Genomic DNA, 24,043 nt, shown 5'->3' on the forward strand with positions numbered 1-24,043 from the left:
CCGGCCTGTCTGCATTCCTCATGAGCATCCTATCTTAATAAATCTACTTCTCTCCCTGAATTCCTCTGTGAGGAGGCAAAAAGAACCTGAACCTTAGTAATTCCAGACACCAGGTGAGTGAACAACTGTGGGTTAAAGTCCCAATCTGTATTCTGTGTAGGTTCAAGCCATTAGTGCTGTCAGGTTCACTTCTACTAAGTGAAGACACAACAAGACACCCATGTAAGAGGCAGGAAGTGGACTTCGCACTGTACACTAAATCTGCTGGAACCTCGATCTTGGACTCCAGAACTTTTGAGAAATAAATTTATGTTTTTTAAAAGCTGCCAAGGGTATGGTATTTTTCTTATAGCAGACTATCAGACTAAGACCTGGCATAATTTGACTATGATTGAAGATCAAATCAGATATCTACTTTATAGTTTGTGAAACATTTTTTTGTAAACAATGTCTGTTTTAATTTTGTTAAGCGATGAGTTATTTTCTTTTTTATGAATAATCCACTTTTTACTAGGAAGAGGCCTATGAGCAACTAGTTACGTTATTCAGAATGAAGTAACTACGATACCAGAGAAATAAGCAAAGTGATCACATCGTCTTGTACTTTGTAACAGACATAGAAATGAATGTATAGTCAGATAAACAATTTAGACTTTAGGACAACTGATCTCAAAAACTTCAAGAAAGAATAGGCCTGTTCTCTGGATTGTATTTTTTTTTTTTTTTTTTTTTTTTTTTGGTCTTTTTAGGGTCGCACCCATGGCATATTTAGGTTCCCAGTCTAGGGGTTGAATTGGAGCTGTAGCCACTGGCCTATGCCACAGCCACAGCCACACCAGATCTGAGCTGCATATGTGACCTACACCACAGCTCAGGGCAACGCTGGATCCTTAAGCCACTGAGCGAGGCCAGGGATCAAACCTGCATCCTCATGGATACTAGTCAGATTCATTTCCACTAAGCCATGATGGGAACACCAAAGTCAGATATTTTTAAAGGAGACAATGGATCAGGAGGAATGTGAGGTGATATAAAAAGTAAATTCTAATCATTTTAAATAATTTCAAAGATAAATATAGCAATATTTCTCAAATGATAGTCTACTTTCTGTAGTCACTAAAATGATATAGACTGTTTCATAAAAATGTGGGTTCTAGAACCAAATTCACCTTTGGCTGAGTCATTATCTGGAGCTAAAGTCCAAGCTGATATTTTTTTTAACAGCTTACCAGGTGATATTTAAGCACCCTGATCTTTGAAGTAGGGAAAATGTGGAGTGCTTTAAGTAATACAGGACGAACCAGTGAGAGACCTAAAGAAGAATTACTTGATTTCTCCCAACCTTTTCAAATAAATCATCTCCAATGGCAAAAGATAAAACCTGGTTGAGAAAATATTTGAATTTCATCAGTGAGTTATTCAGTATTAACTGATTAATTAAATGCAATCATCCCTTGGTACCCATGGGGAATTTATTCCAGGGCCCCTACAGATAATAATATCTGTAGATACTCAAGTCTCATAAAATGGCATAGTACAGTTGGTCCTTGGTTTTTCCCTTCTATTTCCACAGGGCCCACCAGTTCAATACCTGCAGATTCAGCATTCAGAAATTCAAAGTGGAATCTGCAGATGTGAATAGAAAGGGCCTATTTTAAGTTTAAATTTCTTGTCCAGATAAGTTATACTCAAGAAACAAGAAAGAATTTGAAGTTTTTTTTTTTTTTTTTTTTTGTCTTTTTGTTGTTGTTGCTATTTCTTGGGCCGCTCCCGCCATATATGGAGGTTCCCAGGCTAGGGGTTGAATCGGAGCTGTAGCCACCGGCCTACGCCAGAGGCACAGCAACGCAGGATCCGAGCCGCGTCTGCAACCTACACCACAGCTCACGGCAACGCCGGATCGTTAACCCACTGAGCATGGGCAGGGACCGAACCCGCAACCTCATGGTTCCTAGTCGGATTCGTTAACCACTGCGCCACGATGGGAACTCCAGAATTTGAAGTTTTAATTCCAGACCCACCATCGGTGATAACTGAAAAATTATAGATCATTTCAAAAGCGGAAGAAAGCTATGCTTTTTTTTTTCCTCTTTTCTCTCTCTCTCCCCTTCACTTTCATTCTTTCTTTCTCTCTCCTTCCTTCTTTTCTCTTCCTTTCTATTTTGTGGATGCTTCACCTTTAAAAAATATAAAGACAACTTCAGCAACAAGAGGTTGAGACAATAATCTCAACAAAATTAAACTAAATCACATCAGTACCTATACAAGAAAGTGATGGTAGTTTTGACCCTGTCTCCATTCACTGAAAAAAAAAAAACCTTTTATTTTTATGGATTTTTCTCCTGTTTTGACAATAATGAGGGCCACAGACAACTGTTACTTCATCAAGGCTGCTGAAAATAATTCTTGTTATGTGTTTGTGAGAACTGTCTTAAATGAATTAAATAAGAATGACTCAGTGATTTTAACTGACTATAAACTCAGACAGTAGTGAGCTATGACTGCAGAGATAAACTACTCTAGCCTGTTTCAGTAGAAGTGCAGTATTTCAAGCAAAGGACATAAAAGTTCTTGGCCATATCTTGATTTCTATGTTTGTTATAGGAGGGAAACTTTTATATGAACGTAACAAAACAGTAACAACAACAGCAAAGGAAAAAAAAAAACCCATAGTGTAAAAAAATAAAATATTAGAAAGAGCTGGTTAATGGTCTAAGAGTTCTGTCATATGAGGGGAGCAGAGGGAGCTGTAGATGTTGAGCTGGAACGGAAGAGAAATAGAAAGGTAGGTTCATTGGTTTCCTTGAGAAAAGGCATGGAAAGAATTATACTGATTGTTATTCTACAGGATGAAGTGAAGGCAGTGGGTGGAAACACAGAAGTGTTCAGTTTAAACTAAAGACAAATTGTTTCCAAGAAATGACAGCTTTTCCAAAAACATAAAGAAAAAGTTCTTAGATTGTAAAGTTTATGTACAACTAGACAATGATCTGTTGAAAATGATATAGAGGCAATTTCTTCATTGGGTATTAAATTGGGCTTACGGACCTCTTTTTAATTGTGAATTTTCATGATGCTCTCTGTCTAGTTTATCCTGAAGGTAGGTGGGACTTGAAGCCCTGGTAATCTCATCCTGGTCTAAGTTTGTATGATCCTCATAATTTTGGAACTTTGTGATACCTCAAAATTAACAGTGAAGTAAATCTTGTAAAAAGTGCGAGTGAAATTTACTTTCTTGATGTTAGGATTATGAAATATTAGAAAGGGAATAAGTTTTCTCTCATTAATAATGGGTAAAAATATACTTTTATCTCATGGGATTTTCAAGAGGTTGAAAATGCCAGCTTAAAAAGAACATTAAGCTGTTTGGTAATTCATTTAAGAATTTTTTCCCCTAAATTTAAAAGTATAATCTATTTTATTAAATATAAGTATTCATATACTTCTGGTATTGAATGTTATTTTCAGCTGTGTTGTAGAAATTATGCCAGGGTGAAAATATTTGTAATAAATTTCTGAGATATGCCAGCAGTTTTAGATATAAAATGCTTTGAGATCGTGATCTGTGTCAAAATGATTAAAAATTTAAAACAATTTTTTAAAATCTTCTATAATGCAATCAGCTAAGTAGCCTAGTACTTAGCCCTATTATCTTAGTATTTCAGTTATATAATATACCCAGATGGAATAACTGCTAAACTCAAAAACAACAAAACATTTGCTAGAAGCTCAGCTTTCTTATATTAGTGGTTAGTTCACCAACATCATATCCTAATCACTACACAGAGGTGACCAATTACCAGAAGATTAGGTACCAGATTATTTTAGATTAATTCACAGATAACATTAATTTTTTTGATAACCTTGGGTTTCACCAAATAAGTTACTATTCTGTGGTTTTTTTCATTTGAGAAGTCAACATTTTTGCTATATCTGTTACATCAATTGAAATAAAGTCAACTATAAAGTCATTTTTCCTTATTTAATGATTATGTGAACATAAAATGCTAGAAGAGACATCCCAATTATTTGTAAAAATAACTGAACTAGAATACAATTATTTTCTCTGTGATTCACAATATTATTATTTTTCTTTTTGTCTTTGTTGCCTTTTTTCTAAGGCTGCTCCCACGGCATGCGGAGGTTCTCAGGCTGTGGGTCTAATCGGAGCTGTAGCTGCCAGCCTACGCCAGAGCCACAGTAACGCAGGATCCGAGCCGCGTCTGCAACCTACACCACAGCTCACGGCAACGCCAGATCCTTAACCCACTGAGCAAGGCCAGGGATCGAACCCTCAACCTCATGGTTCCCCACTGAGTCATGACGGGAACTCCCACAATATTATTTTCAGATTTTTTTTTTTTTTCTTTTTTAGGGCTGCACCTGCAGCATACAGCAGTTCCCAGGCTAGAGGTAGAACTGGAGCTGTAGCCCCTGACACAGTCACAGCAACGTGGGATCCAAGCTGCATCTGTGACCTATACCAGGGATCACGGCAACGCAGGATCCTTGACCCACTAAGTGAGGCCAGGAATGGAACTCGCATCCTCATGGTTACTAGTCAGGTTTGTTACTACTGAGTCATGACGAGAACTCCGTATTTTCAGTTTTTTAATGTTAATGCTATCAATCTCTTCAGACTTTGAATCATTAGAATTTCCTCAAGGTTTTAGCTTTCTACCTGTATTGACATGAAAATAGAGAAGCTTTCAATGTTTACAGAACACCTCTTTTAAATTATTTTAATATAATGTCAAAATAACATTAGTCAATTAAACTTTTTTTTTGTTTATTAGAACAACACCACATCATCGAGCCTATATCTGACATTTTAGAGAACCATGCTGTGATCTTTCATAGTTAGGAAAGAATATTCAGGGACGAACCGCAATCAAAATAACGAAGCCATTGGGAAAACAATGAAATAAAATACCTGGTCAATTGTAGGCCATTCTGCCAGAAACTGCAAGTTACAACTCAATATCCTTTCTCTCCTTCCTCTTTTTTTCTTAGGGAAAGACACTTGCCCACTACCATCCACCATTTTATTCAAGTGGCCCTTTGGCTCAGCTAAGAGACTATATATACAGCCTCCGTGCCCCTCATTGAGGCCACGTGTGTTAAGTTATGGCTGATGAGATACAGTTGCAAGCTATTGGTGCGCTCCTGAAAAGGTTTCTTAAATGGAACTAAGTTATCTGGAAGGAGCCCTCCACCCTTTCCTTCCCCTCACCTTCCTAAAACAACACGACAAGCAATTTACAGTTCTGGTGTCATCTTCTCACCCTGTAGATATGCAGAGATAGAAGGACGTGCAGCAGAAAAACAGAAGCCTAAGCTGCTGAATGACTTTCTGCAGCCACCTCACCAATTTGGTGTACTACCGATGTTCTTGCTGTCTTGTGAGAAGATAAATACCAGGTCATTTCAGCTGCTAGAGTCTGAGCTTGGTTATGAGTAACCAAATGCAACTCCTAACTGGACTGACAGAGACAGTGATATAGTGTGGTTGGATGCAACTTCCATGTCTGGAACGGTGGCAAAATGAGTTATGTTTCATAAGACTATAACATAGGGAGTTGGCGCTGTGGCTCAGTGGAAACGAACCTGACTAGCATCCATGAGGAAGCAGGTTCTATCCCTGGCCTTGCTCAGTGGGTTAAGGCTCGGGCGTTGCGGTGAGCTGTGGTGTAGGTCGAAGACATGGCTTGGAATCTGTGTTGCTGTGGCTGTGATATAGGCTTGTGGCTACGGCTCTGATTCAACCCCTAGCCTGGGAACCTCCATGTGCCATGGGTGCAGGCCTAAAAAGACCAAAAAAAAAAAAAAAAAAAAAAAAGACAACACAGAAAAATCTTTGGGGGAGGGTGTGAGTATAAGTATAATAACATCGTATTGAGTGTGATTATAATAGATCTATCTGTAGAAATATACATAAAAATTTGTGATTTAATAACTATTTTTCCTCAAGTAAAATATCCACCAGGGGTGAAAGTAAAAGCAACTGAGGCAGGAACAGGTTTCTGGAGTATTTATGAACAGGTTTTCAAGTATTTCTGCCAAGAAAATTATGGAAAGGAGAGCGTGCCTGTAGTAACACAGATAGTCCTGGATTGTTACACAGAAACACAGGCCTAGCACTGGAAAATCACCCATTGTATTTCTCAAAACAGGTGTCCAACAGATGCTAATGTCCTTAATAGATTCCCTGTTGGCTTTGGCAATGAGAATTGATTAGATTTGGTTTGTAATAGAAAACATTCTAACAAAAAAAGTGAGGTCATTGGAGAACAACTGTGCCTAATTCAATATTTGACACAGCAAAAATACCCTGTTGATGTTCAATTAAAGATAATATGCTAATAATTTACTAATTTCCACTGCTATCATCAGCCTCACCCCCTCTATCTTTCCTTCAAACAAGAGAAAGAAATCTGATGATCAGAGTTTTAAAAATCTACAAAGTCATACCAGTCCCCTTTAAGCAGGAATTCTCAAACTTGTAATTTTTAACCTCTGAGATTAAATTTAAGTCTATCCCCTTTATTCTTTCTCCAGCTTTGGGGTGTTTAGCCCATAAAAGAAATAAAGCCAAAGTGGGTCAAATCTGATGTGAGTTGCGTTTGCTGACAGAGATACCAGGAAATTGAGAGTTGTGAGCCTCCGGGTTCTGCTTTCATCTCTCTGGGTGCACACTGGGCCTTTTCTGTACTTCAGGGGCTCAAAGATGTGGGCTTTCTCCTGGGTGCCATGAGGGCTGTCAGGACGTGGAAGCTGGAAAATGTGAGAGGTGAAGAGATGCCGACCATTCTTTAAACCCCTAAGTGACTATAAATCACTCTGTCAGTAATATCATACAACTTAAGAATTGATTAATTCTATGGTTAGAAAAAAAAAAAAAAAAAAAAACCAGCATAACTTGTCAAGGGAAAGCATATCACGGAATTCCAGTATCTAATGCTAACAACAGCCAATAAAGATGGAGCTCCTCTGGTTAAAGCTTGAAGAGAACAACAAGGCCCCAACCCCACTCAACCTTCCCCTCGTCCCCCCAAATAGACCTTATGGTTCTCCCAGAAAGCCCTGGGTTCCACAGGGCTCTTGGAATGGACAGAACATAGCTAGAAGTTTCTTGCCTAATTCACTTCCTTCCATCTCCTTCTGTCGTTTTTATAACTTGGGTGCTAGATGAGGAAACAGAGCAGAGCGTTCTAGTAATTTCCCCATGGTTACTATTCGAGGGAGGAGTGAATCTAGATGACAGTCTTTGGTTTGTTTATTTGCTTTTTCATGTGCAACATTCTCTGGATATGAGGGGAATGATTCCTAGTGTCCTTTCGAACGGCTTTTCAGATCATTTCCCATCTCAATGTATTAACCTGTAAAGAGGGTGGCATTGATCACATACGTTTGGATTACTTCAGAAACTGAGGAAAATTAACCATGGTTAGTCATTGAGGGAGTAATTCAGGGACAGTCTTGGATTGCATGAAAATTCAAGGCAATGACAGACAGTTCAACCAATCAGAATATTACTGATTCATCATCAATAGTGTGCCTAGGATTCTGGAAGCTATTAAAGGAGCATAAAACATGGTACCTGACCTTAATGAATTGCCCATTTTGTTAGGCAGACTGTGTATGTGTATGCATGTGTGTGTGTGTGTGTGTGTGTGCGTGTGTGCGTGCGCGTGCATTGGTGTACATGCCCACACACGTACACATGTATTTAAAAGATAGTATCAACTGAACTGTGAAGGATTTAATAAAAACTTCATTTTAGGTTATAAAAGAGAGGAAGACAATCAGATATTCTTAGTTATCAATTAAAAATCAGAGAGAAATCGAGAGGTTCAGGAATTTGTTTTTTTGGTCTTTGAAACTACCAGTGGGTTGACAGATCAATGGAGGTTCAAAGTCTCTTGGCTTGTCAAATTTGAGGAAAGCAGAAGCAGAAGCCAAGAATTCTATAGGGAGAAAAAGGGTAGTATGGGATAAAACAGATTTTGTATGAAAAGAGAAGCAGAAATGGAGAAGGCAGAAATGGAACCACAAGCTTAGAATATTCTAACAACTGTATTTCCTAAAGTTAGACTCTGTAAAATTGCCTTCAAAACTTTAGACTCATGAGTCATTCTTTAAGCTTCTGTGAAGGGCTTAAGTTGTATTCAATCAAACTTTTCTTGAATAATTTGGAATAAATGGATACGGATGCCTGGTAGAGTGCATAGCATATAGAAAGCAAAGAATGATATATATCATTATTATGTTGAAATATTATAATTCCTGGTACCCAGGATTCCACACAAAGTTATAGAAACAAAAATGCAAAGCTGCTACACTTTTCAATACTGTGTAAAGGGAAAAACAATCAATGGGATTTGGGAGCCGGGACCTTTGGTCTCATTTTTGCTACCAAGCATCCAGTTGCCCTTTGATAAGACTAACATAGGAAGCTTCAATTTCTTTTCTGATGACAAAGGAGAAGTTGAGTGATTTCAAAGATGTCTTCTATCTTTCAATTTATGTAAATCTGGTGTTGAATAAAAGGCCTGGTATAATCTACAAGTATTTTTGATATTCGTCATGTGAAATCCTTCATATGTAAACTTATACGACTTCAAAATAAGAAAAATTTTCTTATATGTACTTTTTTCATATTAGCTGTCCAGCCTTATACTGTGTAAACCTCATTTTTAAGACTTCCAAATAATGATCACTGATTAAGAGACAGGGTAATTTTAGTTTCTAAATCGTAACATGTGGGAAGTACATGCTTGTTTTCCTTGACATTAACAAGATCTTAATTCCATCTGAAAAGCTGATTTAACACAGGTTTAATCTTGTATGTATGTTATTATTGAGAATGGATCTGCCTTCATATTTGATAGAAAATATGATTGTGTTCTGATGAGAGTGACATTTAAAATTAAGTTCCCAGACCCAGTGTGCCCATTAAAACCTCACAGATGGAAGAGGAGAAAAATGTCAAAGAAGCTCATATACTTGGATTTGTTTCTGCTGCCTACACTTTTCTCCTGACACCTGCTTCTTGGCATTGACTCCACTGCCTCAAAAGGAAAACATGTTGCAAGACGATATATCAGAGCCTTGTGCAATATTTTAATGCATTTTAAATAGGGAACAACTGTCTCTCTTTTCCCATTGCTGACCTCTCCACTCCTGCACTCATCTTCCTCGCTTCTCTTTTTTACCTCGGGACACTGTAGTGCTTTCCAGGGGGACAAAAGCAAAAGGAAACTCTTGGTGCTTTAACAGGTTTAGTAGCTACAGGGAATTCTCATTTCTCACAGTAGCTCAAGGACTCACTGTTGCAAAAACCAAAGACAAATGTATATATTTTAAGTAGAAACAGCAAGTAAAAACAAGAAGCTGACATGTCTTCTTCTTTTTTTCTTTTTAGGGCTGCATCTGAGACATACGGAAGTTCCCAGGCTAGGGGTCGACAGGGTAGGCAACAGCAATGACAGATCCCAGCTGCATCTTCGACATATGATGCATCTTACGGCAATGCTTGATCCTTAATCCACTGAGCAAGGCCAGAGATCGAACCCACATCCTCATGGATGCTAGTTGGGTTCTTAAACTGCTGAGCCACAACGGGAATTCCCTGACATCTCTTCTCTGTGTTACAATGTTTTTAAAATTGCTCATCACTTGGTAACCATCTCTTCCTCTCTAAGTCAGAACTTCAGAGGTTTATCTTCCAGTATAAGCCTAGAAGATATGTGATGTCTATGGAATTGTTACGGCCTATAAAATCACCTAAGAGAAAAATCATACCCTGAAATAAAAGGATTATTTTATTTGTTAGACAACCTTTTTGGGGGAAAGAAACAAATTCAAAATGAAACAAGTTGATTTAATCTGGCAAAATGACGGGTTCATCTTGGATTTGTGGATTGCTCAGTGATGATTTCATGCTTCCCTTCCCATGTTCCATTGTGATGGTTAATATTTTGAGTCAACTTGACTGGGCTAAAGGATGCCCAGAGAGCTGGTCAGAATTATTTCTCAATGCATCTGGGAAGATGCTTGGGAAGAGATTAGCATTTGAATCAGTACATTGAGTCAGGAGGACCTGCCCTCCTCACAGTGAGCAAGCATCACTAAATCCCTTGAGGGCTCAAATGGAACAAAAAGGTGGAAGAAGGGTGAATTCCTTCTCTCTCTCTCTCTCTCTTTTCAGCTGGGACTTGCATCTTCTCCTGCCCTCCATCTCAGGTCGTCATGTTCTGGAACTTGTGTCAGCACCCTTCCCATCGGCGTTTCTCAGGTCTTCAGATTTTTAGCTGAATTATAACACTGGCTTCCCTAGGTCTCCAGCTCACAGTCTGTAGACTGTTGAATTTCTCAGCCTCAAGAACAGCAGGAGCTATTCCTGTAACAAATCTTCTCTCATATATATATATATCTGTATATATCCTACTGGTTCTGTTTCTCTGGAGAACCCTGATTAAAACACTCATCATTCTCCTCTTTTCTGAGTCTTGCATATAAAATCCCCACATACTTATCCATTTTCAATGACACTGCTCTCAAAAACTTTGTTATATTTCTGTGAAATATTAACATCATTCAAACTTCAGACAAAAAAAAAAAATACAAAGGTCAGGAGTGCCCGTTGTGGGTCAGCAGGTTAAGAATCTGACACAGCATCCCTGAGGATGTGGGTTTAATCCCTTAACCCACTCTCTCAGTGGGTTAAAGAGCAGGTGTTGCCACAACCTGCAGTGTAGATCTCACAGGTGGCAGATGTGGCTTGAATCCCATGTTGCTGTGGCTGTGGTGTAGGCATGCAACTGTAGCTCTGATCTAACCCCTAGCCTAGGAACTTCCATATGCTGCAGGTGTGGCCCTAAAAACCAACCAAACAAGCAAACAAAACCAAAAACAAACCAGGGTCAACACCAAAATTCCTGGGCTATCTTATCTTTCTCTGGAATTAAAAATTATGAATGCCTAGGTCCAGTTTAGTAAAAATAAAAATGTGTTTTTTTTTTTTTTTCCAGCATCCTTATTACTGTGACTCAATGAAGTAGCCTGAAACTGTTGATTTTAATATTGGTTTCTGAAATAAATACATTGGGTAACAAAAGTCAGCGGAATGAATTGTAGTGACATGTCCTTTTAACAAAGCAAGAGCACTCAATGTGAGAAGAATCCAGTGTGGCCATGGAAACTGAAGAAAAATTGCCATTGTTACAATTGTAAAATCGGAGGAGACAAAGGATTGAAAGATAAATTAGGTTTTTCCTTCTAGAACTGAAAAAGCAAGTCAACCCAAATGACTAATTGAATGGACTTACAAAATGGTGGGCTCCCCATCACTGAAGTGTTCAGACAACAGATGGACACTAATCTAGGGGAGTCCCACAATGGGTGGGGACTGCACCAGGTGAGCTGTAAGCCCCTTTTGGTGCTGAAATTCCTTTGTCCTAAGATCTATATTGTGAGGGCATTGAAAACAGGACAGGGAAGAACGTGATACTGTTAATCCCCCAGTTATCCTCCAATTTCTCTCTACTTGCTGGCTCCTTGGAAACGAAGCCTCTCTTTACAACAGAGATGCTAAATTTAACTGGAATGCCTAACCTCATCTATAATCGCCTAGCCTATTTTCCAAGTCTTTTTTTTTTTTCTATACTATTATAGGCATCATTTAAAACCCATTAATAATTGTGTCCATTAACTACATTTTCAAATGCTCTGAGCCACAATCTTGGAGATGAAGCATGTTGAGGTGGCTGGAGCCTGGAACAGGGAAGAATATGAATTGCACTCAGCTTGCAGCAGAAGGGAAGAGCATAGGAGACTATTCCCCAGTTCATAGAATTTTTACCTGATGATTTACAAGGTATGTAAATTAGGACACAACCACAGAAGGTACATTTAATGACATCTTAATGCATCATGGAATTTACGACAAGGCATGAATAGCTTGTGCACTCAACCATTGGAAGCAGATGCTGCAATAATTCTACTTAATACTTAGAAGCAAAGTAAAGCATATTGTTTTTTGTACAAATGTTTATGAAACATTAATAAGAATATATGCACCATTCAATGCTGAACATATAATCTGAAATCCTTTCCTATAAATATTTATAAAGGAGACATTTTGGTTCTCAACGTAAATTGATTTTAAGCCCAGATTCTGAGATGCTACCGACACATTCCCTCCCCACCGCCCGGGGTATATATTTAACTAGAGTAAGACTAACTGACTCATAGGGCAATACCACTTTTTACTGAACCTACTTAGTGAGAGCTTAAAGAGAGTGCTTTGAATTAATTCATAAAATATACTCTCCACTACAATAGCTCAGCTAGTGGTTTGGAAATGGAACTTTTACTATTGTGTTAGCAAGTAACTACTTACTGCGTTGCAAAGAATTAATGAGCTTCATTAAGTTCAAGGAAATATACAGTTTCAAAAGTATGTGGTACTATTTGATATGTATAATATAAATAATTTTTAAAATACCTTTTCCATCAATGCCTCAAATGTTGGCTTGGTTATTCACAATGACCAATTAGGGATATTAAAGGAGCTAGAATATATTTGAGAGAAAACTCTACATTCCAACATTACAGCAAATTTGATTTACTGCTAAAATGGTATAGTTCTTTACTGCTAACTCCGCTTGCAAAGCTCCTAGTTACGTTATTTTCTTTCTGGCAACATCTTTTCTATTTGCAGTTGTATTATGTTTCTTTTAATGACTTTTACTAGGCAATGCCAGGTTTTGTTTTGTTTTTTTCCCTCTCCCCTTAATGGGTGAAGCATTTTAGAGAAATAGAATATCTGTGATTCTCTTCCAGTTAAAACAATCTTAATTGCTAATAGCTCTTTAACACTATGGTATTGTCCATCCTAAGCTTCCCAAGTTTGGTTGAAAAATGTCAAGATACGGAAGTGAATCATTTTTATAACTTTATTTGTGTAAGTATTTAAATACTGAGTAAGATTAACATGCCAAATTTAGCTTTCTCAAGCAATATAGTGAATTTATTGAAAAGCATCAGGTTGAAACGTGAGCCTTGGGAAAAGTGAAGAGGATTTTAAGGCATAAAGAATATCCCGCAGCAATAAAGCAAAGAAGGAACAGACTGAAGGTGGCCAGGAACTAAGCATAGGAATGATTTTAAAAGGAATGAATTTGCCTCCTTAGTATCACTTAAATCTGTGTAGTCCTTTTAAACACAGTATGATTGGTCACTTCAACCAGCCTTGAGACATTTGACCACAGTATAATGCTGTCGGCATCTTCTAATCCATTGGCTCCTATCTTTATCATTTAAAGATGCTCCAAGTTGTAACATCTCCTTTGACTTTTGTTTGTCTTTGCTCTCCAAATGCTGATATGCACACTGAATGTCCAAATCCAAAGAAATCAAGTATTATGAAATTGTGCCATGTCTTATGATATTTTAAAAGCTATTTTTGACCCACTTTTGTTGTACTGTCTACCAGAAATTGAGACATTGTAAAAAGAATTGGTGAAAATTTTCTTCTTTTCTATTGTCGTGCATTTACCATATGTTACGAATTTCAACTTATTAAAAGTTTTTACCAAATTTATCTCAATTGTATCTAGAATAGCCCTTCTAAATAAATTTTATTTATTTAGTTAGTTGTCTTTTTGCTCTTTAGGACTGCACCTGTGGCATATGGAGGTTCCTAGGCCAGGGGTCAAATCGGAGCTACAGCTGCTGGCCTACACCACAGCTCACGGCAATGCTGGATCCTCGACCCACTGAGCGATGTGTGGGATCGAGCCCACAACTTATGGTTCCTGCACTATAAGTTCTGCTGCACCACGACGGGAGCTCCTTCAATAAATTTTAACAGTAAAGTGAATGTTTGTAGGGCGATAGTGCTATAAACAATCTGTTGTTTGTACTTAAGCAGATATTTGCTCTAATTAGAATAAATTAGATTCAACTGAATTTATCCTGGAAAGTAACAATGTTTATTTTAAAGTATCAATTGATAATGTAAAATTAAAGGCTTCGTAAATGTTTAAATTTAATCCGCATCACATACGTTGTCTTTAAGTAGTAAGAAAAAGTATGGCAAATAGTGGATTGTGGTTTAAATAAGCTTTAGAGTAAGCCAGGATAGCTGTATTCCTGAGCCCCCCTGTGGTCCACATTTACCTAATGAAGTTGTTTCGTTGTTTGTTTGTTGCCACATCTGTGGCATGTGGAAGTTCTTGGGCTAGGGATCCAACCCGCACCACAACAGTGTCAACACGGGATCCTTAACCCACTGAGCCACCAGAGAATTCCCCCTAATTAAGTAAATGTAAATGTATTTCTTTTAAGGCTATACCTTTCATTTCCTCATTAGACTCCACATTCATGACATTATCAGGAAGCTGGGTCTGGTTTATTGCCTAGGCTGAAACCCCATGCCAGCCCCTGCTTATTCACACATCCTGAATCATGCGGCTCCAAGAGTTACTAAAGTAATCTTTTTTTCTGTACCATCTTCATCATTACTTGTGATCTGAGGTGAGAAAACCTCCTGTCTTCTAGCCATTATCCTCAACCCTACCTGCAAATGTCCTATTCTGCTGTTCTCACTTGGATCCTGGAAGAGACCAGGATGGCAACAGTAGTAGTGGGAGGGAAACATGATTTTATATATTCTATTCCACTTAATATTACCATAACCTCATTTAGAGACACCAGAGAGATGGTTTAGAGAGGCTATATACTTTGCCCAAAGTCACACAACTATGAGGTGATACAGCTGGTGCTTCAGACCAGTTTCGATTTCAAAGCGCCCCTTTCCCCTACTGAATTGCAGTGCTGGCAGCAAGAATGGCCAGTTACTACACATTCGTACATGCATCGAACCTTTGATATTTTCCCAAGGCCAGTAACTACCATGATTTCTGGTTCCATCTAAGATGGATCAAAGATTATTAGGGCATTATACTACTTAATTTACTAATTGGTTATGAAATAAGCCTAGCATCTTCAACTATTCTTGGAAATGAACTATTTAATGGAAAATCAAAGTATTTTTCTTTCTTTTTACAGTTGCACCTGTGGCATATGGAAGTTCCTGGGCTAGCAGTCAAATTGGAGCTACAGCTGCAGGCCTACACCACAGCCACAGCAACGACAGATCTGAGCCGCATCTGCGACCTACACCACAGTTTGTGGCGATGCCAGATACTTAACGCACTGAACGAGGCCAGGGATTGAACCCACATCCTCATGGATTCTAGTTGGGTTCTTAACCTACCAAGCCACAACGGGAATTCCTCTAAGTCTTTTTCAAAGATAATTTTAAATGGTTATTTTTGAAGTATGAATCCCAACAATCAGAGCTCTGCGGGCAAAAGTTCTAAACCAATTATTTCTCTGAGAGTTCATTTTCTCTGAAAACTTACCTTTATACTTGACATTTGGCATGTGAATAGGAGTATGAAAGAGAGAATAAGCCAGAGGTAATAAAGGAATAAATGATTCTTGGAAAAAGCTTGAGGAAATGTCAAACTCAGGTTATAGATTGTTGGGACTGCTATTCTTTTAAATTATTTTCCTGGATATACCCTTTGACACGCTTTCATAAATATTTTCTTGGTCTCTCCAAATGAAGTTCAAACTCCTGGAGCTTGGAAAAAGTGCTTTACTGACATTAAATCCCCAGCGTCTCATATTTAGTTGCTGGTTAATGAACATTAACAGAATAAATGAATATAAATGAAAAAGTAAACTTTAACTCCTGTTTATTTTATGTTACACCATATTTACTTGACTATGAACTGTCAGTTGTCTTTGAATCATGCATATAAGGAACAATAATAAAATCTACGTAGCAAAGCTATATTATGTCTGTCATTTGGCATGGATATATTCAAGAGTATGTGAATTACATGTATGTATATATGTTTGTGTTTTAGTCTTATTTCTTACACAGTGGGTTTTCAAATGTACAATTTTTGTGACTCATTTCATTGAACAACATTCACATTATGCTTTTTCTATCAACTATGATGTTCGGGTATTCTGGAACTACCTTTGTACTTTAAGAACTTGCGAAGAAAGCACTCAGATGCTATTTCATCATATCAATGGCTTATAAAGGTGATAAAGGTGGTAAGAAGGTGTCAGAAACCCTGGGATCTGACATGGCTGCTGCTGATAGAAGTAATAAGGCCATTACTCTGAAACGGGGATTGGAAGCATCCCCAAGTGCTCTTCAAGTGCTGGGATGCTAAAATTTATTGTTTACTTGCATCAAAGTTAAACGACTTTTATTACCGAAATTTTAACCACTAAGTGCTATTTTATATTGAAACAATGCCCTTAAATTTTTGATAAATATGGTATTTATTAGAAATGCATTATACATTTAAATTCAACCAGTCTAGGGACTTCTGATTCTACACCAAAATGGAGTAAATTCAATTCGCCTTATTGCTCCTGATTAAAATACAGATGAAATTCTGGAGGGCTTACGAAAGCTCTGGAAGGTAGAGAGAAGAGGGCAGAACAGCTAAGATCTGGGGCCCAAGAAACAGCTCAGTGAAAATTCTCAGGGTCTTCTTTTTGCTTCATATATCCAGTACTGGGAGCTGAAGAGGCCAGAAACTTGGAAACACCAAAAGGAGTGTACAAAAACAAAAACAAATAAAAAACAGTAAAAGAATAAAAACCACCTTGCTCTAGCCAAAGGGCCAAGAAAGGGTCAAACTAGCAGGAGAGAAAATTTTTAACCAATGACTCCCTCTCCCAGCCAAACATCACTGATAAAAGACATGCTTCAACTCACCCCTGCCAGCATCAGCAGGAAGGGACATGTAGACGTCCCCCAACTCGGTTTAGAATGAGCATGACCTCTCACACCTCTCTCCTACCTGCTCCACTCCCCAACCTGGAGGGGATCAGAGAAGCCTGAGCAGGAAGCAGGCATGGTGGTACTGAGCCCCGGACCCCAAACTCATGGTATCAGTGTAGGTTTCACGGGGAATCTAGCCTTTCATTCCTACGTGTCCCCCCCTTTTAACACATATTTACTCATGTGATAAAATGGCATAAAACTATGCACATACATTATACCAATCTTAATTTTCTGATTTTGATATTGTGCTATAGTTATGTAAAATATTGCCACTAGGGGAAAAAGGCAAAGGGCATGTAAGATGTCTCAACACTATTTCTGCAACATCCTGCGCATCTAAAGTTATTACAAAAAGAAAGTTTGTTTGTTTTGTATTTTTGTATACATTTTTTTCTTTGCTTTTTATGGCTTCACCTGCAGTATATGGAGGTTCCCAGGCTAGGAGTCGAATTGGAGCTATAGCTGACAGCATATGCCATGGCCACAGCAATTCGGGGATTCAAGCTGTATCTGCAATCTACACCACAGCTCGCAGCAATGCCGGATCATTAACCCACTAAGTGAGGCCAGGGATTGAACCTGTATCCTCATGGATACTAGTCAGATTCGTTTCTGCTGAGCCACAACAGGAACCCCCTCATATACATATTTGTTACACATATTTTTCTTTGAAAATTAAATACATCCCACAATACTATGCACAAAGACCTATCCAGGAGTGGTCACTCACTCTGTCTCACCACTAAACCTGGTCCTGATTCAGTACTGAATCTTTGAAGATCAAGGCCTGGAGATATAATACAGGATACATTTAACATCATTTAACCTTATCTTTAAAAACATAGTATGTCAGGATGAAATGCAATGATCAAGTAAAATTTCAAAATGAAAGTGATAATTTTCAAGCCAGTATTTAATCAACTGAACTATCTCTTTGTCACTTCATGCAAAGTATTAGCTCATTTAACATTACCATTTTATATATAGTATCAGCTACTTAGATTAAAAAGAAAGTTCTACAGAAATATCTATTATAAAGATTATTCCTAATAGTTTTTAATACCGACTATGTGCCATGTTCATGAAATATACCATCTCATTAAATTTCACCACAGTCCTGCCACGTGGTGAATTTTTGCTTGTCTTTTTGTCTTTTTGTCTATTTTGCTTGTCTTTTATTCAGAGACAAAGCTTAAAATATTTGAATAACATATCCAGGATGATCTATCTAGTTAATGACCAAAGGCAATCTTTAAACTTAAGGTTGTCTTGGGCAGCCTACAATCAGAAAAGTAAAAACCATACTAAGTAGTTCCAATAAAAACCACTAATATAGGGAATTGTTTATGCAAGTTTTTGAAAACAGAAAAAGAAAAATTTGAATGTATGTGAACTCAAAAACTGGAAACTGTGATTAGCACTATCACCTGAAGGGGCTGGAACACAAGGGAAGAAGCGTTAGTACCGGAGCCTTGGAGCACAGAGGAAAGACCCCCACCTCTGGTGGCCAATGCTCTAGAGGCAATGCCAGCATGAGAAGAAACAGAGCTGAGTGAGAGTAAGTGTGAGAGCGTATGAGAGCAAGAGGAAGGGGTGGGGGAGAGACAGAAAGACAAAGGTTGAGGACTATGTTTGCTTCTCCTATCACAGCAGTGCCTCCTATTGATGACACTCAAAAAGTAGCCAACTGGGAAACAGTTGCAGACCTTCAGTGTAGATGGGGCGAGGGTACAGAAGGGTTAAGACAGTTACAAAAAATTGGTATAGGTCGATTTTTTTTTTTTTTTAAGAGTTACAATATTTATACTGGCAAATGCTACCTTCAAACCAGGAAGTACACACAAATACCTAAAACTTGAATTCCAAAGGCCGAATTTCTTCACTACATTTTCTAAGAGTTTTAAAACTATGTAACATATAATTTAGTCTTTTTTTTTTTCTTACTTTTCCACCAGACTTCCAGAAACGCAAAGGTATGCAATTTTATTTTTATATTTAAGCAGGTGTGTAAAAACCTTTCACATTAAGAAATAATGCTAACATTTGACATGATCCAAAGACAGAAAATGCCGACCTGCTTCACCTTCTTTTCATAGATCCCAGGTTAGCATTCAAGGTGCTAATAAAGCTAAACTCTTGGGCCACCGCATCACAGACCTCATGCCCACAGATGATTTTTCCTAAAGTTAGTTAGATTGTTAACAGATGCTGAAATACCCTGGTGGTTGATGGCAATAGCAAAGCTCACTGGTAGCATTGGCGGAAGTTGTTGGGACTGCATGTAGTAAACATCTAAACGTCAGAGAAGGGAGTTCCAGTCATGGCACAGCAGAAGGGAATCTGACTAGTATCCATGAGGATGCGGGTTCGATCCCTGGCCTCCCTCAATGGGTTGGGGATCGGCATTTTTGTGAGCTGTGGTACAACGGTCGCAGATGCAACTCAGATCCCTTGTTGCTGTGGCCATGGAATAGGCCGGCAGCTGTAGCTCCCATTTGACTCCTATCCTAGGAACTTGCATATGCCATGAGTGGAGCCATGAAAAGGAAAAAAAAAAAAAAAATCGAAGAAGTACACTACTCTACAGTGTGTTGGCATTTAATGAGAAATAAATCATTCTAGTTCTCTTCTGTGGAAAAATGTTCTTTTTAAAAAGCTGACTCTCAGCGATGTCAGTGAGATTGGGCTAGTAGTCTGTTATCCCTTTTTTTCCTATACATTTTGTCTTTGGGACCAATATTGATCGAATAAAAGTAAAATAGTTTTTTATTTGATGACTTTCTTCTGTAAAAAGTCGATGTTGTCAGGATATAGTTTGGATTTTGAGATAATTCTCTACAAAAATGAATAAGGCATTATAGAGAAAGTCATGCTAGATTTTACACCTGGGAAGTACATTTCTTATTTACATAAATCATTAAGAAGCAGAAATTAAATGGACAAAAATACATTTACATCTTCAATAGCATAAAGGAGAGAGAGGAGGATGAGAAGTTCATCTTAGTATCATGACACTAGAAGGCCTATCATTAATAATGTTAGATGCATGATATGTAATACATGGAAATTATTTGGCAGAAGAAAAAGCTTTTCTCTGACTTTTGCTTTTATGTTGTTTTTTTTTTTTTTGTCTTTTTGTCTTTTTGCCTTTTCTAGGGTTGCTTCTGCAGCATATGGAGGTTCCCAGGCTAGGGGTCTAATCAGAGCTGTAGCCGCCAGCCTACGCCACAGCCACAGCAATGAGGATCCGAGCCACGTCTGCAACCTACACCACAGCTCATGGCAACGCCGGATCCTTAACCCACTGAGCAAGGCCAGGGATCGAACCTGCAACCTCATGGTTCTTAGTCGGATTCGTTAACCCCTGAGCCATGACTGGAACTCCTGCTTTTATGTTTTATTGCTCTTTTCTCCCTGCTAATTTTTACTGGGATATAACTAACATGCAAACTTTGTTTCAGATGTACAACAGAATTACTTTAAATTTGCATATAGTGTGAAATGACCACCACAATAATCCAATTAACATCTATTACCACAGATAGAATTATTTTCTTATGATGAGCACTTTTAAGATTTAACCTCTTCAAAACTTTTTAAGTATCCAATGCATTATTGTTAACATAGTTAATACTCTATACACTATATCCCCACGATTTATTTACTTTATAACTGGAAGTTTGTATTTTTTGACTCCCTTTGCCCATTTCCCTACACCTCACCCCCATCTCTAGCAACCATTGGTATGTTCTCTGTATTTATGAGGTTTTTTTTATGATTGCACATATAGTTGAGATCATATGGTATTTGTCTTTCCTTGTCTGACTTCTTTCACTTAGCATAATGCCCTCAAGCTCCAGCCATACTGTCACAATGACAAGATTTCATTCTTTTTTATGGCTGAGTAATATTCACTGACATATATACCACATTTTCTTTATCCATTCATTCACTAATGGACACTTAGGTTGTTTCCACTCTGACTTTTGTCATGGTGGCAACATGTAATGGGAGATTTAATTCTAATTATGTCTTTCTAGGCTGACTATGATCTTGTAAATATGATTAATTATGAGAACTTCAGCAACATCTTACCAACAACTTGGAGTAGATGAGTGGTCCAAATAGTATCAATTAGGTCATAAAATAAAGGTAATGACTTAGCAGATCTGGACCATCAGTTTTTAAAATGAAATTGAATAAAGCAAGATAGAATAAGATAGGACAGGGTGGGAAGGGATGGGAGAGGATAGGCTAGGATAGCATGGAATACAGTGGAATGAAATAGAATAAGATGGAATGGAAAATAATAGAATAGGGTAATATAGAATCAGAATAGATCAGGAGGTGAATAACATGGTGGAATGCTTACTTGGGTTGTACATACTTGTATATACCTCTGTGTGTGTGTCTGTTCTGGGACATGATATAAAATGTGCTGCTTACTATAAGTTGTGGTCAAAAAATATCTGAATTTGAAAAATACAGTGAAATAAACCTAACTGAAGCGATTCTGTGCATCCTTGTTGCTTATATTCGTCAACCCACTCTGGCTAATGTTCTTCCTCTGTAAGGTGAGGATAAAGGGGGTGTGGACGTGATGCCTTAAAACGCTACTTCCTCATAAAAACACTGACTTCGGCTTGGCCAATTCCTGCTGCTCTCATTTTCCTACAGATAAAAGTTAAGAATTTGAACCTGTTTCAAAAACGAATATTTTTCATCACCTTGTAAGACTACTACCAGTCCAAATCATATAGATTGATCTCATGGATCTGAAGATTCTTTTATGTGGTGGTGAGTTTTTAGATTGTCTTTATATCCTAGTGTACTCATTACTGGCTATTTAGGATGTGATAGGGATGGCAGGGGCAGTCATGATGGTTCCAGAAAGCAGAAGACTGAATAATACCGACCCAGTTTGTGAGTCATCAGATTTGGCCAACTTGATGGTGGTAAGCAGACTTGAATATGGCCCCTCAATTCTTCCCACTTCCTGCTATTTATAGCCTTATATAATCCTGCCTCCTTTAGTAACTGAGTCTTACTAATATACTGCAGCCACACTGAGGGAGCCCACATTATGTTACAAAAGATTGTGACTTCTATACAGCAGGCAGATTCTCATCATTGCCTTTTTGGCTTGTACAATTTTTTTTTTTTAGGGCCACACCCACAGCATATAGAGGTTTCCAGGCTAGGGGCTGAGTCGGAGCTGCAGCCACTGCCTACACCACAGCCACAGCAACGTCAGATCCAAGCCACGTCTGTGACCTACACCACAGCTCATAGCAATGCGGGATCCTTAACCCACTGAGAAAGGCCAGTGATCACACCTGCATTCTCATGGATGCTAGTCAGATTCACTTCTGCTGAGCCAGGACAGGAACTTCTCGGTTTGTACAATTTGATGGCAGCTTTCTGGCCGCCAATTAGCTGCATGGCATGGGATGGCCTTCAGCCAAGAGCCAGCAGGGCAGTGAGGCCCTCAGTCTCTCCAGGAACCATTCTATAGGAACAAAATGCTGCCAATAACCAAATGCTCAGAAGCAGATTCTTCTTCTCCAGTTGAATCTTCAGATGAGACCCTGGCTCTTAACTTGATTGTAGCCTCTTGAGAGATTCTTATGGAGAGGGCCCATTTATGCCGTATTTAAATTCTTGACCTATAGAAATTGCTGAGTTTACGGCTAATTTGTTACACCAGCCGTGATAACTAATCTATTGATACATACTCAGGTTCTCAAATATGGGTCTTTCAGAAAGGGCTGGAAGTATTTTTGATTTTCACGACTTGAGAGGTGCTACTGGAATCTCATAGGGAGAAGCCAAAGATGCTACTAAACAGTCTATAATGCACAGAAGGAGCTTCCTAACAACAGCAAAATTTCTGCCCCAAAATGCCAATAGTGCTGAAATTGAGAAACCTTGGTCTAAAGCAGATTATGGCACCTTTAGAGAGCAGCTTTTAGATCTCCTTTCCACACACTATTTCTCATATCTATTACCTAGAGGGAAATTACTTTTAAATACATTTCTGGGAATCATGTTGTAAAAGCAATGGAATATCATTCCTCTTTGAAAGATCACCATATCTTTTTCTTTAGGAATGTCCCAGAAAGCAAAGTATGAAACATGTCTCCATTAAAATACTTTGAGTTTATTAATCCAAGAGTTATGTCCATTCTGAAATATACAGGCAACCTAGCAGCTGGTAATAAAACATCCAAATGAGCTAGAGAAATTTCACATCGTATTAATCTCACTATGGTAATCCCTGAGCAGCAAAATTTATCTTTCTTTATATTTGGTAAGTTTGCTCCCCCTCAAGTTAAGACTCATTATGCCAAGTTTTATCTTACACTGAAATGGTTGACATACACCAAAAAAGGAGATCCTAAAATCCTGGTGGGTGTGCCTGTAACTCTTCACTCTCAAACCAAAGTGCTTCATGAATAAATCAATGAAGTTGTCACAGAGAGAAGGCATACATTTTCCACAAATGGACCTGTGAGCAACCAGCGCACATTGTGAATAGTCGGTATGTTTCATTTATGACCTGTCCTGTCAGAGAAACAGCATAATTTGTGTTGCGCACAATTGATATATTTCCAGTACATAAGAACAACGTGAATGGAAAGGAAATAAATACTGATACTGTTATGTTTCTACCTTATTCAGAGCAATAATATAATTACTGTTTTTTTAAGGAAGCTAGAGGGACAACTGATAGTCCACTGAAGAACTAGTTCCTCACACTAAAGCTAAGAACTGTCCTCCTCAAGTTGTTCCCTTAAGCACACTGTACCATATAGCCATGCTCCAATCACCATCATCAAATGAACTGCATAACACTTTAGTCTCCACTGCATATTTATCACTTCACTTTTGCAGCATAGATCAAAGAATACTCGTTAAGGATATAGCTGACAGGTTCCACCGCCCTTCAAATGTATTCCTGTCCTAAATTTATTATCTGAGCTAAAGACAGGTGAAAGGCTGATTCGAACCCACATTGTGGTTTTGCTTTGACCGCGACTGTGAGAAATTGTAATTGATCAGCACAGACTTGAAAAAAGGTTAAAGAGTACAACATGCAAGGTGAAGGATTTTGACTCAGTATCTTCCCTTGTGTTCACGACTCAAAAATTCCAATGG

The 24,043-nt window shown here is 38.2% G+C and overlaps 1 long non-coding RNA gene across 1 annotated transcript in view; it reads right to left on the minus strand.

Moving 5' to 3' along the window:
• The window catches only part of LOC110262020, a 30,930-nt gene extending 25,897 nt beyond the window's left edge, over nucleotides 1-5,033 (minus strand). The window contains exon 1 of the long non-coding RNA XR_002346504.1: nucleotides 4,934-5,033. This is a non-coding gene — a long non-coding RNA (uncharacterized LOC110262020). The remainder of the gene's footprint in view (nucleotides 1-4,933) is intronic.

The sequence above is a fragment of the Sus scrofa genome, chromosome 8 (assembly GCF_000003025.6).
Source record: "Sus scrofa isolate TJ Tabasco breed Duroc chromosome 8, Sscrofa11.1, whole genome shotgun sequence".
Lineage (NCBI taxonomy): Eukaryota > Metazoa > Chordata > Mammalia > Artiodactyla > Suidae > Sus > Sus scrofa.